This window comes from Cygnus olor, chromosome 13 (assembly GCF_009769625.2).
Source record: "Cygnus olor isolate bCygOlo1 chromosome 13, bCygOlo1.pri.v2, whole genome shotgun sequence".
NCBI lineage: Eukaryota > Metazoa > Chordata > Aves > Anseriformes > Anatidae > Cygnus > Cygnus olor.
The window spans coordinates 17,773,313-17,787,906 of NC_049181.1; the positions used below are offsets into that span (position 1 = coordinate 17,773,313).

Below are 14,594 nucleotides of genomic sequence, written 5' to 3' on the forward strand. Positions count from 1 at the left end.
TTCCCTAGGGGGAGATGGTGTTTGTTTGTTGGAGTGCTTTCACCTTTTTCAGGCTTTAAGGAGGGCGTATTTGCAGTATGCTGAACGTTTCGTGCCAGTTTTCAACTCACTGCCTGCGTGTGGCGTTACCTGGTGCAGCGTTGGAGCTTGTTTTGGGGCAGCTTGAACTGTAGCATCCCCAACAGGGAGGCAGCATCCCTAGGGCTGTCATCGCCCTGCCTTTTCTTTTAGAGAAAGTTGAAGTCCAGAGCGCAAGTGGAGAAACATATGGATAGCAATTGACTTTTTCAACCTGAAATGTCAGCCAAGCAGCGTTTTTGGAAGCGGTACAGCCAGCGATAGGCACTGGGTAGCCTGGGCCATCCTGCTAAGGATCTATGAGGAGACTCAGCAGCTTAGCCTGCCTGAGATGCAGGGGAATTTCCGGAGGAATCCAGCTTCTTCCACCCAGACCACTCGCTGCTGTCGCTCCTCCTGATGGCAGTGCAAGGTATCTGGGTAAAATCAGCAGGGATTGGGGCTGGGGTGAGTGTTAGCAGGACACTTGGGGCAGGTTTGGTGGCTTCAGAGGGTGTTGCACTAGCAACTCAAAGCACAGGTAAAGGGAAGCTGGGCAATAATCCTCACAGAAAACAACAACAAAAAAAACACGACGTCAAGGCCCAGATATGCCTTTAGTAAAACATTTGATTTTGCCCAGGAAAATAAGTCATTTGTGACTGAGTGAGAGTGGACTGTTCTGTGACACCTCGGGGATGAAAGAAAATCCAGCGGACTAGAAGGAAGAAGAAGGGGTAGAAAATCATCTGCAACTTGGAATCCCTCCAAATTGCAGGCTCCATTAAAAAACAAACAAACAAAAAAAACGGAGTCTCAAGGCCTGGCCTTGGGGAAAGGTACAGGAGTGTACGGGCAGGGAGGCGAGTAGGGATCGTGGGGGCAAAGGGAGCAAAGCGCGGCTTTGTGCTGGGGACAGCAACGAGCGGTGCTTTGAATTATTTTATTTTTGGAGCACAAACAGGGCAGAGGGAGGAGCTGCAGTCACCGTGATGGTCGAGTAGAGCCCAGGGCTCACAACCCCTTCCTTTGTCCTTCCTGTGGAAATACAGGGGCAACCAGAAGGGAAGAAACAGTCTGTGTATGCAGGCAGCTCATTTCTAAGAACCCCAGAACGGCTTGTTTTCATAGGAGGGGACACTTACTGAGCCGACGTGGAGTGCGTTAACCCCAGAAGAATCTGAGCACGTCTTTCGGGAGACAGGAGAATCCCTGGGTGGACGGGATCAAGCAGATGTATAAGAGATGCACCAGTTCTCCCTCCAGCTGAAACATCCCCCTCGTGAGGAGAAAAGCTCACCAAGAAGCGTTCTTGCCCTCGGAGCTGTACAGGGACCGTTTTCTGTGCTTGAAAGGCCATTTGGCTCGGTTTCTGCAGGCATCTGTTCTGTCTGGAGACACTGGCCGCGGTTCTCAGAGGTGCTTGCTTGCTGGTGGTAAGGTCTACGCTACGGTGTTCTCAGCAGAATTCATTCTGAGCTCGGAAAATAAGCCTGGAAGGAAGGAGCCAGACCTGCTGGGCCAAAGGTACACAAACAAGAAAGCAAATAGCGAGTAACTGGCCTCAAGCACTTTAGACAAAATTGGAAAGAACTCCTCACTGACAGCAAAATCCAGCTAAAAAAGAGAACGCAAGAGCTCCTCGGAGTGCTGGAGGGCATAGGAAAATCAGCGCTCAGTCTGGCTTCCCACCCGAGAGCTGTGCTTTGCAAACGTATTTGGTGGGCAAGGGATAAAAATCTCAGGAACAGGGACTGAAGAAGCTGAGGAAGGATGCCCAGGCTAGACATACCGTAACGTTAAACAAAACGATTCTGGCCTATCGTGGCATCTCAGGACACAGGGCTTAGGAAACGTGTAACCTTGGTATGTTGCAAGGAATTTGGCATTGGTTTATCGGCGTAAAAATTTCATACTTTATTTATTTTTGCATGCTTGCGCTGGCTGAAACTAGCTCCTAAACACAAAATTGTCCCTTTATTATAGTTACAAAAGTGGACCTGAATAATGAAAAAGGTATCGAGAGAATTGTGGACCTGAATACTTTTGGTGAAGCTGTATTAAGTTCTGTGTGTAAGGAAGCCAAGAGGGATGCACAGTCATTCTAAAGAGTAGATTAAGATTGAGATTTTTGTCATTGTCATCAAGCAAAATACCAATCAGGCAGTCCATCTAGGAACAATTCAGAATTTGAGGAAAGTCTGAATTTTCCCAGAATGATGCATGTAACCTATCATGTCTTGCATAGATACTCCTTTTTTCGGTCATTTTTGCTCTACTGTTACAAAAATTTGATTGTGGGTGATAAAATTTAACGGATGGTGTTCAAGAATGCTAACAGCCAGTAGATGAACAAAAAAAAAAGTGCAAAATAGGATTGTTACTAACCATAAAGCTTGAAATTAGAGACCTGTATGTGGTCATTATGCCCACGCCCATTGAAAATGCAAGTGAAAAAATCCCCAGGTCTTCATTTAATATCTTTGCCGGTTGTTTGTTAGACAAGCTGGGTTTAGCCTTTTGGATCTGTTTTTTAATCAGACGCTTTATCTGCTTTGTGTGTCTGGAAAGAACAGTGCTGACAGTATCTTGAAAATGAGAGCAGTGCAGTGAGAAAGTTACTGAAGGTGGGAGGAAGGGGAAAAAATGAATTTTAGAAACAGAATGCATTCTTGTTACAGCAAGCGAGACCAGGGCCTCGTAGTGTCCTTGTTTGTAGCCCCCAGTGACGCCGTTTGCTCTAAAACCAAATGAGAGAAGCAGGCAGAAGCGCAGATCTGAAAAATTATTTGCCCAAAGGTGCCAGCAAGGCAGTGGAAAAATCCCCAGCTTCCCATGTCACCGGGATGTGGCTGTCTGATAGATCAAATTCTGCAGCTAAAACTCCCTGCTAGAATCCTGATTTTGTTTCAGCCCTGAGAAGCTGTCACCTCAAGGATTTTACCTGTCCCTTTTGTTGCCGCACTCGATGGAGTAGGCTTTGTGACAGACCTGGTTGTGGTGGAAACTGCCAGACCCTTCGCATAACTGACAGGAGAAGTAAAAGTCGGAGCAGAGCCAGGGACTAATCTCATTTCCCACACGTTAATTCTGCTTGTTTTGCCTTAGACCTGATGATCAGTGAGAAACTCGGCTGGCGTGGTTGTGCTGATGCTGCAGATCCCAGAGGTCGTCCCCAGCCCTCCTGACAGCTTTGAAGGTTTGCAGAACGCCAGGGCGCAGGTAGCGAGGCAGTGGGGATCTCAGCCTGATGCTCACTCTCCAGTGAGTGTCAGAAGAGCGGCTCCTCTGGAAATAGCTCTCCGAGGTGAGGATTACATTTTGAACGCTGGTTTCACAGCAGGAGGTAGTTCGGTGTCCTGAACTGGGGTCAGGCTGAGCAAGCAGAAGGTGGAAGTGCCTCACCAGTCTCTGTTCATAAAACTAACACGTTACATGAAATGGCATCTGAGTGACACCTGACAGCTGCAGCGTGTGCATCTCCAGCAGTTTGCAGTGTTATTTGCATTCTCTGGGTGTGGGTTTTCTCTGTTTCAGTGAGCACCTTGGGCCTGGTGCCTTTTCTGTATGGTTCACGTATGCCCAAGGCTCGGTCTTGCAGCCTCATCTCGGTGGGGCAAAATACGTGAGGGTGTCTTCAAACACCACCCTAGCACAGAAATAGAAAGGGCAAATAATGAAAAGCTGGGCCTTTCCGTCCTGTCTCTTGTATAAGGAGAGAAATTACAATCAGCGTTGATACCTTGATGGCTGTGCCCCAGAATTAACTCCTCGCTGAATTCAGTGGGGCCTCTCTGAGCCCTTTGTTCCTCTCCCAGGCGCTCTGCTAACTCATGTAGCTGTCTAAGCATGAGACACCCGCATTTTCTGGGTGCCTTCACAAGCATCATAGATGGAAGCTTTCAGATAAGAAATCAAGAAAGGAAAAAAGCAAGTGGAAGCCAAAAGAAAGTGAGGACTCGAGAGAACAATGCCTGTCAGAAGGGACTAGCAGAGCATCGTCACCGTATATCTGCTGCTCCAGTGCGTTGTTCTAGTGAAAACATCAGCAGGGAAAACAGCTGTGCTACCCTGGAGCCTTCCTCTGCTCTGCAGTCTTCCTCATGCATTTCAGCTGTCAGTCAGTGGTTAAGGTGAGCCTGAACTGAGGTTCTTCGCTGGCCCCAGGCTTGCTGTTGAAAGTCGGTAGCATCTCCTGGCCTTTCTTTGCTTAGAAAATGGGGGTGATGATAATTTCTGTTTTGCAGGGAGCCCCAGCCAGAACTGCGAGTAAGCGAGGATTTGCAGGATGAGGGCCCTTACGCTGAGGGCTGTAAAGAAAAAGGGAAAAAAATTTGAAAACAGTGCTGGCTGCTAATATAGGTACTGTTTGCATTTCTGTCTGTAGCTGAAGTTATGGCTGTGCTTAAATAAAGTTGTCTAGGGTGTAACACACTTTTCCAGCTGATTTTCAGCTCCAAGTGGCACTAAGAGAGGTGTCTTGAGGTAGAGAAGCTTCAGCAGGCCTTGGCTCTAAGTGGGCATGTATGGAAATGCCTATCTCCTCTGCCAGAAGTGGTGTTAAATTGGGGTTGTTTTATCTGCTCCAGTCAAAGGGATCCTCTCAGGCTACATGTGAACAAGGGTATATGGGATCTAGCCGGCACGATTTGATGGACTTACAAAGCCGTTTTCGTGGAGAGCACCCAGTAATTGCTTCTGCGCTCTGTTGACTGATAACACCCTGTTAGGTTTATAAATAGCAGAGCAGGCAATCCCTAAAGTGTGGGGGTGTGAGCCAGCGTGCAGAACGCCACCGCTGCCCTGGCCTGCCTGGTGCCACAGCAGAGCACAAAGACGTCCCTTGCTGCACAGGCCGTGCTGTTTGCTTCCAGCTAGGAAAGGGCTTACAGAAAAGGTGGTGCCATGGCCTGCAGAGGAGGTCTGGCTTGCCCAAATCAAGCAGCCTGTGGGCTCCAAAGCCCCAGGTCTCCCCTCTCTGCCCCACACCTCAGATCTAATGGTAATGAGATTTTTAAACCTGGAATTTGGGACACTTTCTGTCTGGTTTCTGCATCAATGAAGTTCACTCAGTGACTCACACTCTTTACTTCACACCCTAGAAGCTAGAAACTTTTTTTTTTTTTTTTTTTTAAAGACGACATTCTCTTGTAATTAGTGAACTCCCAAAGCTCAGGGCTGAAAATAAACCCCAGAAAATGTGGCTAGACTCCCAAGGAAGTGACAAGCATGGCATGACTGTAATCTAGCGTAGTCTAGTCGTGTAGACTGCGAACAGTCAGGAAGATCACACAACCCTGGGGAAACCTGCTCTCTTAGGGTGAAATAACTCCTTGATACGCTGGTAGGAGTGATACTGTTTACGTGGCCTTCTCGAGGCCTGCTTGGCCCTGACTGCATGCTCTGGTTTATCCTCAATCTCCATCTTAATGCCAAAACACTTCCTTTCAGAGTCAGTTTACAGAAAGTGCATTGCTGCTCCATTGGCAGAGATCAGTATCTTGAAAGCCATCTGTACTGTAAGAAACAATACTATCTTGTCAGGGAGATGGTGAGAACGATAGCCTACGTGTTGTATGTCTGTGATTTAGCAGCTCTGTGTAGACATCCAGGAAAGGCAGGCACATGAAAAGCACAGTAAAAGGTGCATCAGGAATGCACATATAGGAAGATAAACCAAGAAGCCACAAAGGTATTCTGCAACCAGATGTCGCTTGGGTGAATTAAGCAGTTAGTCACCTTTCTTCTTTGCAGGTTCAGTGCTCGCTGTTCCTTTCATGTACAGTAAATCACAATTTTGATGTATGTCTACCATGACTCTGACCTACATTTTATGTGGAAGCCAGGAAAACATAAAACGGTTCTGCAAAGCAGTGTTCAGAGAAAGTAGAGGAGCAGTGCATCGAAATCGTAGGTGCATGGGGAGGAGAGACCGCAGCTACTGCCTCGTAGGGCCCATGCAGTGTTTATTCTCCAGAAGTAGAACTCTCTTTGCCAGTATGACCTGGCAGAGTGATCTGAGAGGTAGGTGCCCAAAGGATGGGAAGGGGACAGAGGACTGTGGTACCCCGGTAACTCCCAGCAGGTTCCGGACGCCAGTTACAAGCACTAGCTGGAAGAGAGTGGAAGCAAGGAGCCTTTACAGAGCCTTGGAGGGGAGAGGAGATCAATATCGAGAGAGGAAAAGAAAACTGGTAGAGGCAGTTGTGGTAATTACCACTTCAGGGATGATTTTCATTAACCTCCAAGATCTTCCTCTCAGCAGAGATCAGACAGAAAAGGGGGAAGTGAAGCCATGTCAGATGGGATGCAGGAGGGAGGGGGAAGAAGAAAGAGGACAGGACATCCTCTCGAGAGCCTGGGAGAAAAAAAAGTAACACCCTGGACCAGTCTGTAAATCCAACAGTGAAGACAGACCCAGGGGCAAGGTATTTGTTCACTGTTTTCTTTTTTAAGTTTGCAAAACATTAATATTTTAAATACTTTATTCTTCATTTGCATAATTAAGAATACACAAGCCTAAACTCACTGAAAACAGAATTAACAAATTAGCAGGTGCAGGGATTTGGAAGCAAGAGGTTTGGGAAAACTGAGCTTGCAAATGTCGGCATTAAGTAGAGCAGTGAAATCGTGCCAAGCCTTATTTATGGATTTGTGCATTTCCTTTGCATAGCCCCACTCCTGCAGCCAGAGGAATACAGCTCAATTTAAACATGAACCCCCTGCAGTTATACTGTAGCTGAGCCTAAAACTGAGAGCATACAAAATAAATCTCTTCTGAAGAAAAACTGACGAGCCTCACCTCAGATGTCTTTTGAAAGCCGAGATATCTTGGATGAACACTTAACTGAAAAGGGAAACAAACTGCAAAATGAAATCCAAAAGAAATGGGAGAAAATTTTAGAATAGTATCTCAAAGAAAGAAAATACAAAAGAAGCAGCAGCAGCCTTAAGTTACACTGCAGACGAGAACCTGGGGAGGAAGCAAAAGACATCCTTCGCCCGTATGAGAAGTTCCCCTTAGGAAGACCAGAGGCTGATTTCCAAGCTAATGCCCTACAGATTTTGCAGCATGTGACACAGCCGCCCTGTGGAATATTTAAAATAGGGTATTTCTCCAGCAAGGTGAGACGTTTCCAGTTTCTATCATCGCCTCTTGTGCAGCCTTTCAGGGGGACAGAACTGTCCCCAGGAGGGCATGAGCCACGGGATTGAGAAGTCCCTGCCATCGGGCTTCTGAGTGACTGGACAGAGACTGGAAAAGGCTGCGAGAAGCCTTCCAACAGCAAGATCATGGGTCAGGAGTCATCTGCACCTCAGGCTGGTGCCCAAGGAAGGGAGACTGCACTATTCCTGTTAAGCAGAGCCTCTGCCTGTAAGGTGAGGAGCAGGTGTGGGCAGAGGGCAACAACAGGGCACGGGGAGAGCATTTCACATCCCTCTAAAGGGGATCGGTGACTCAGCTCTCCTGGAGGCATTCAGACTCCAGATTGCTCTGACATTGTGCTGTGTCTCGGTAGATGCTGAAGGATCTGTTGCACATCTAAAGCTACACGTGTACGCGTGTGTTTGTGTATTTCTGGGCAGTTCTGGCCAATTGTATCTTGTTTTCATGGATGATGCAAGTCCCTTGATTTCATTTTTCTGCAGATTTCTCATCCATATAATGAAAGGATGAGTTCTTTCTATCCGTCAGAAAGTACTTTCAGATCTGTGCCTGAAAAGCCATGTAAGAACTGGGTGTTGTTATTATTGGTAGCCGAAGGGCACAGTGTAAGTATGCAAAGATTAAGAAATAATGTGGTTACTCCTGCAAATCTCTGACCCAAATCTCTGACTTTATGAGAATGGTCTGGCGGTTGAATAGGCAAGTTTTATGCTGGAGATGTTATTCAGGAACTTTATTAGGGCATTAATAGAAGCAAATCTCCATGTCCTATGCATTTCTTTACTTACAAGTAGTATAGCAGTGTTACTCCTCTTCCATGCTGGTTTACATCTGTGCAGCATTTATTTGCGTCTTTTAAATTCTCATGCTTGATTCTCTTGAGAACAACATTTCTCCATTTTCCTTTCCTTGGAACTGGGCAACACTGATGTGAGAAAGGAGCGCATGATCCTTCTGTGGAAGCCTCTTCCTTCCGAGAAGCTCCGGTCTGCATTGAACAACAAAATTAGGAACAAAACTAAACCAGAACCAGAGCCAGGTACCACTGCCCAGTAAGGCAGGAGACTGTCAGCAGAGGGGGCTGCAGGGGACGGCTGCTGTACGCACTGGGTGCTGGCTGAATTTTTACATCGGTGCCAATGCAAACGCTTCCAGCAGGGCTTCTTCAGAAATGGTAGCTGATAACTGCTAATAAATCCACCTATTATTGAGACGAGAAACAGAGCCTACCCAGCTGTCACTGTTAGTTGTTTATAGCTTGCTGCAACTGCCCTTTCCTTGTCCCGACAACTGTGCCATAATCTTGTATTTTCCTTCAGCGAGTGGGTGGTTTACTTGCACTTTCAGCTAGGCTGAGGCAGGTCTAACAGTCCATGCTGCCATCAGCTCTCCTAGAGACGATGCTTAGAGATTATCTTGTTGATTGAAGAAATGATTACAGTGCTCATTGAGCAAGAGTGTGAATGGGGGGGGGAAAATCTCTTCCTCAATAGCTGCAGCAGCTAGAGATTACAAGCAGCAGGCGCAGAAACGGTGGACACAGAGCATGGAGATGATAATGATGCCATGCCACATTAGTGCTGCATTAGCAGATAAGACAACAGGGCGGCTTGCTTGACAGTATTTCTCAGTTCACTTGACATCTCTTTTCTGTTTTTAGATGGTGGAAGATGGCCGATCTCAAAAGAGTAGGGGAGAGAGCAGTGACGTCAGGCAAAATTAAGCTTTGCATTTTGTCTGCATTTGCAAAGATACACACTATGAATATATTCCAGGACATTTGTTTTGTAGTGCCTCACAGTACACGTGTATGTATTCGCACCTGTGTCGTGGCTGTGTGGAAAGAAGTGGGAGAACTACAAATTGTAAGTACTTCATTGCAATCGTAGCTGAAAGCACGTACAGCAGCCATTCCATCCCCAGAATGTCATTTTAGTAGCCCAGACTGATTTTTGTTTAGGAAACACTGAAATACTGCAGGGATGGGTCAGCACTCTCCCACTTCCTCTGCCTCACAGATAGGAGCTTTGCAGCTGGGCTTCACACAAGGGTTGTTCCATCATCCTTTCCATTACACTGTGCTGGAAGCTGTGTCTTGCTTTCAGGACAGATGTAACCAAGTCTGGGCTACCAAGACCCTGCAAAGATCGTGTTGGCGGAGCTGGAGGTGGGTAGGATGCTGCTTGTCCTGAGCCTGGGGATGACTGCTGCTCCTTGTTCTACATAGCTACTTAGGCTATGTGCTGACCAACTGGGCAAGGAGTAGATGTCCTGTTTATTATTGTCCTGAGACCACTGAAAGTGGCTTGCTCCCATGCTGTGATGGATCCTGGTCAAGCCAACATACCTAGGGCTTGTCCAGGCTAATGTGAAATGCTGCAACAACTGGGTGCAACTAGACTGAAACAGGCATGAATGCGGGCACTAATGTAGCTACTGGAGGCTGTAACACAAACTGGGGGCTTCCCAATAGCATTTCTCTGGTGACTTTCACCCTTAAATGACACCAGTATCTCCTGCTCAGGTGAGAGGCCTTGAGAGTCCTGCGCAAACAGAGGAGTAGGAACAGAAATACGCTGAGCTCAGCCAGGCAAGTGCAAAGCATTTTCCTCCATGGCAAAGCAGAGAGAAGTGTTTTTCCCAGGCACTGTTAAAACTCAGGGCGTTACTCATTTGGATGAATTAAGCAGCCTGCCCACAAAATGTAGGGAGTGTGTATGTTCTGAATCGCTGTTACTCCATGTAGTTTAAAATGCAGTTAAAATACACTGAAATACACATTTAAGAAGCTTCCCGTTGAGAAAATACAAGCTTTTTTTAAGTCACCGAGGTACAAAACTTAAGTCTCTGAGTGATGCTGCTTTGAAACAGGGTTGTGCTGAAGAGAACATCCAGCTCAGCGGGCAGCGTGGAGAACGGAGAACCTTTGGGGCCAGAGGGAGAAGAGCAGCTCTTCTGGGTTGCTGCATGTGATCATCGCTAGCAGTGAGTCAGTCGTGGCCTGCTGCAGCACCCCAGAAAAAAGCTTTATTTTCTTGTCCCCAGCATTATGAAGTACTGAAGCAGTAGGTTCAGCAGAGGAGCCCAGCAAGAACAGCAATATGTGCAATTGCCTTGAAGGGAAAGGCAAGGAGAATTAGAATCTTCGGCTTTCCAAATGTGCGGGTTTGTCATGAACTTCTTCTCTGTGGTCAGGTGAATTCAGATGTGAAAAAGAGCTATCACGCTGGCAAACCTGTCGGTTTTGTTTCCAGCCACAGCAGTTAGACAGAACAAATGCAAGTCTTTTCCTACACATTTTCCATATGTACTTCTGCAGACGTGTATAGTAATGGCACTCTTCCTTCTCTCAAAAATTAAATCTTCCTTCTCCACCCTGTTACAGGGTTTAGGACTTACGGTTTAAGCGCGTGTGGTAGAGTGTCTTGATTTGTTATTTTCCTTTGAAATACATATATAGAGCTGTGCTCCTCTGCTTGAGAAGGCAAAGTCAAACCAAGTGCTTTGCACATGGAAGATTTAGCAGTGCTCCTTACTTTCTGGGCTAGTTTGTCTTGAAGGGTTGTGCTGGCTCTCAGGAAGGCTGTGTACGGCAGGGAGAGCTTTTCATCCGGTAGAGAATTCAGCCGTGCCAAGATTCCCATCCTCCAGCAGGAGGTAGCCTTGTAGAAGTCCTGGATTGACCTGATTTAGCACCCTATTGCCAGAAGATTGAGAACTGAGTTTGATTCTTAAGTTTTAGTTAAGACCACTGACTGCTTAAAGAAGAGCAGGTGCTTTCATGAGTCCAACGGTATCTCCAAGCGTACTACGTGCACGGTATGTTTTGTGCTGATATTTTTATGCATACATATATATATATATATATATACATATATCTACACATACCCATATGCGGTTGGTCGTGACTCATTGATTGATTATGCAGCAGAAGAGAATTATACCAAGAGGTTGGCCTTTCCAAATCAAACATATATATCTTCAATAATTGTCGCCCTCCCCAGGAAGATCAGAATCGCAGCTGGGACTTGAGTCAAATTACGACATTTTGAGTTACTGGCAAAGAATTTTCTTTTGGCTTCTGTAAGTCTATAATCTGAAGTTTGAGGTTGTCGTCTTCTACAAATGCTTCTCAGATTAGAAGGTTACATGCAGTACCTCAGTGACTGAATTTATTCTTAACTACGCCTTAAGTGATGATGAGCGAAAAATGTTCTACGAAGGATTTTTCTACTCATCTTCTAAGGACATAGCCACCAATGTGAATCATGAACAACTGCAGTCTTGCATTTTTATCACTTACTCTATTAGTGCTCTCCCTTTCACTCAGCTTGGGCAGTGAAACTAGATTACTCATCTTGAATTTTATTAGCTGTCAGTTTCTCATTTTCATGTTGTACTGCAATGCTGCAAGATTTGGAAAGCACTTATTCCAGGAGAATGATATATCTTATGTAACTTATGAGCTGAATATAAACTTTCTGAGATCATAGAGCTTTTGCTGAGGGAAACTTACGCTACTGTATTCACCAGAAGGTCATTGCATTTTTATAATTTTCAAAATCTTCTGAAGTTGTGCATTATGTGTTCAGCAGTGGCTCTTTTTGCATTTAGCAGCATCAGGAAAAATTCCTTGCTTCTGACCGGAGGGGTGGTGATGTGATACAGAGATGCCATGAGAGGCAGCGAGATTTAGACCTGCAATCTGGTCCCCACTGAACTCCATGGAAAAAGCTAATTTTCTGGGAGAAGAGGGTATCTTTGCAGAAGAAAAGGAATTGCAGAATGCTATAAAGTAAGTTTTATTTCCTCAGACTGTGGGAGGTATAAGTTCAGTCAGGCATTGTTAGTAAATAAGATCTAGAGCACTTAAAAGAAGGATTCGATCACAAATTCAATTGGTCCATTAACTAAATGTAATATTATTTACCTAAGTGGCCCTTCTGGACTATTTCATAACTTAGGTTTATAACCTTTTTTAAAAAAGATCAATATTACTGAGTGCACAGTCCCCTGAGCATGATGGAAGAGTCAGGCCATTTTAGCAGCTATGGTCCATGATTTCCAGAGCTGAAGGTCCAGATGAGAAATACAAAATGAGGAAAATACTCTCCTAGAAATAGTAAAAAGAAGATATAGCCTCGGAGAGAAGGATGGAGAGAAGCAGCGAGGTGAGATGTGTTGCAAGAGATCAGCTCTTTAATTGGGCTCATGCAGCTAGAACATAGAGGCAGGCTTTCCAGCGCACAAAAACCCTTCTGCAAATCTGAGACAGAAGCTGTAGTGACATTTAAAGCCACACACACAGGTTTGCCAACATGTGTCAGAGCGAATCTCCAGTGGGAGGGAACAACCAACCGCTCTATTTGCAACTTGGCAGATGGGGTGTTTTGTTGTCTGCTGTAATGTGTGATGTGAGCTGGCTGCTCACACTGAGCCCCATCAAGTGGGAAAGGTAGCTCTCTTCTATCGATCCCGCGTTCACGATCCACTGTTTGATTTGCTCGTATCAGCTGGGAGCGATGAGCTCCTGCATCTAAATTCAGCGCCCCGACAAATCGCTGCTGGGGGCTCAGCAATCAGGAGCGGTGGCACTTTTCCACTTCTTTAATCAGCATCGTGAAAAGTCAAATGATAAAAGCAAATAAAAGCCAGGAAGGACCTATTTTATGGCTACACTGCCATTAACTCGTGGGGCATTGGCTCCCACCATTTCAGTTCTTCTCCTCCCGTTTCATACAGGTCATCCCCATCGCTGCGAGACCGGGAGGCATGTGGGTGTGTTTTGTGTCAAGTGGGGAAGAAAGGAGGGCTCCTGACAGGTCCTAAAAAAAAAAAAAAAAAATCATACCGAAACCTCATGAAATTTTCAGTGGCAAAAGGCAGTGCTGCTGAGAGACCTTTGCCTGTCTGTCCTCATTAAGCACGTCTCTCTAACTAATGGCTACTGTTCGGTGCTGCACCCCAGATTTTCTTTCCCCCTGCTTCTCACACAGTGCTCAGGCTGCTCTTCCCTGTGCTGCCACGCATCACTCCAAACCGTATGCAATTTTCATGATGTGCTCTCCTACAAGAAATATCAGAGAGGAAAAGCAATTTTTGTTCCTTTCAGTGCCTTCCCCCTTGGTGCCAATGTGATCTCTGGTTCACCTGGGCAGGACACATCCATTTGATGAATTAAATTGATCGGTTGGTGTTGAGTTGTGATCTGGGGCAGGAGGCATGCGGGGACGTGGAGGACAGCGCAGTGTTGACCAAAGGTTTTGTATAGATGGTGACATGTGAAGCTGCTTTTAGTTTTCAGCAAAAGCCACTGTTTTCAGCCCTTGACTGCGGTAAAACAGTTCCCTTGTGATCATAACGTGACCATTCTGAGGGTGCGGTCCAAAAGCAGGTGGCAGGCAATCCCTCAAGCTCCAGTGCTGCAGCCCTGATGCCATTTCTCTCTTCCAAGAGAGAAACATGTCCCCGTTGATACAGGGTATAGCTGCGTCTGACCTGAGTCTTTGACAATGCAGAGCAATTTTTGCAGGGACAGGAAACCCATTTTGTGTTATTAGACAAAAACGGCTGGAAACCTTCCTTCTCCAAACCAGACGAGGTGTTTTGCCAGGTATGGCAGCTTTTCAAGTGGCTAAAGCTCTCATTTCTCTGCCAGGCAACATACAAGTGGTGTCAGACTGAAACGGCTTCAAGATTTGGACTAATAGTTCAGGGTGAAGAGAGACCCAACTGCAGAGAGATGATAGTCTAAACTGAGTGATAAGACATCTGCTTATCTTGTATAGCTTGCTTTGTGGTGTTCTTGGTTTTCTGCTCCTGTTTGTGCTGCACATAGCACCACTGCAATAGCCAGTCTTTGGATATTGTCTGCTGCATCTGTAGTCAGGCGTAAACTAGAAAAAAAAAACACCTTTCCTTGCCCCAAATATTAACTCAGGTAGCAGAAAATGCCTCTCTGTAAAGAGAAGTCATGGAATATGTGTGCTTTCAGGCTTTCTTGCGTGGATTCCAAAATTTTAATGTGACTACGTTTCTATTTTTGCTACCTTACCAGTATGTCATCGTTTCTTTTCTCTAGGCACCTCAGAATTGCAACCCCCTTTTCTTACCTGGACTTCATCAACATTTCTGTCATTTCTCAACCGTTAAGTAGGTGACAGTACCACTCTGGAACAAACACGCAGTGCAGAATGTACTAGTGTTGGCTGTTTTTCCCCCAAGTGATGCTGCTTCCAGGAGGCCCATGGTATGGGGAAGTGGCTGCTAGAGAGCAGCAATCCTTGGAGTCGTTTGTTCCATGTCAGAGCATGTGCACGTGTTTGGCTGATGCTCTTTTCTCTGGTTTTGGAAGAGAAAGCCATCAAGT

At 45.9% G+C, this 14,594-nt stretch overlaps 1 protein-coding gene across 2 annotated transcripts in view; it reads left to right on the forward strand.

Annotated features, from left to right (window-relative positions):
* TRPC5 (transient receptor potential cation channel subfamily C member 5) overlaps positions 1 to 14,594 on the forward strand; it is a 98,382-nt gene that overhangs the window by 11,120 nt on the left and 72,668 nt on the right. The window contains exon 1 of one of the 2 annotated variants that reach the window (XM_040572302.1): positions 11,843 to 12,020. The exons of the other annotated variant lie outside the window; for it this stretch is intronic. The gene's annotated coding sequence lies outside the window, so the exon portion shown is untranslated. Of the gene's footprint in view, positions 1 to 11,842; positions 12,021 to 14,594 lie in introns of those variants that run through there. 2 annotated transcript variants of the gene reach the window in all.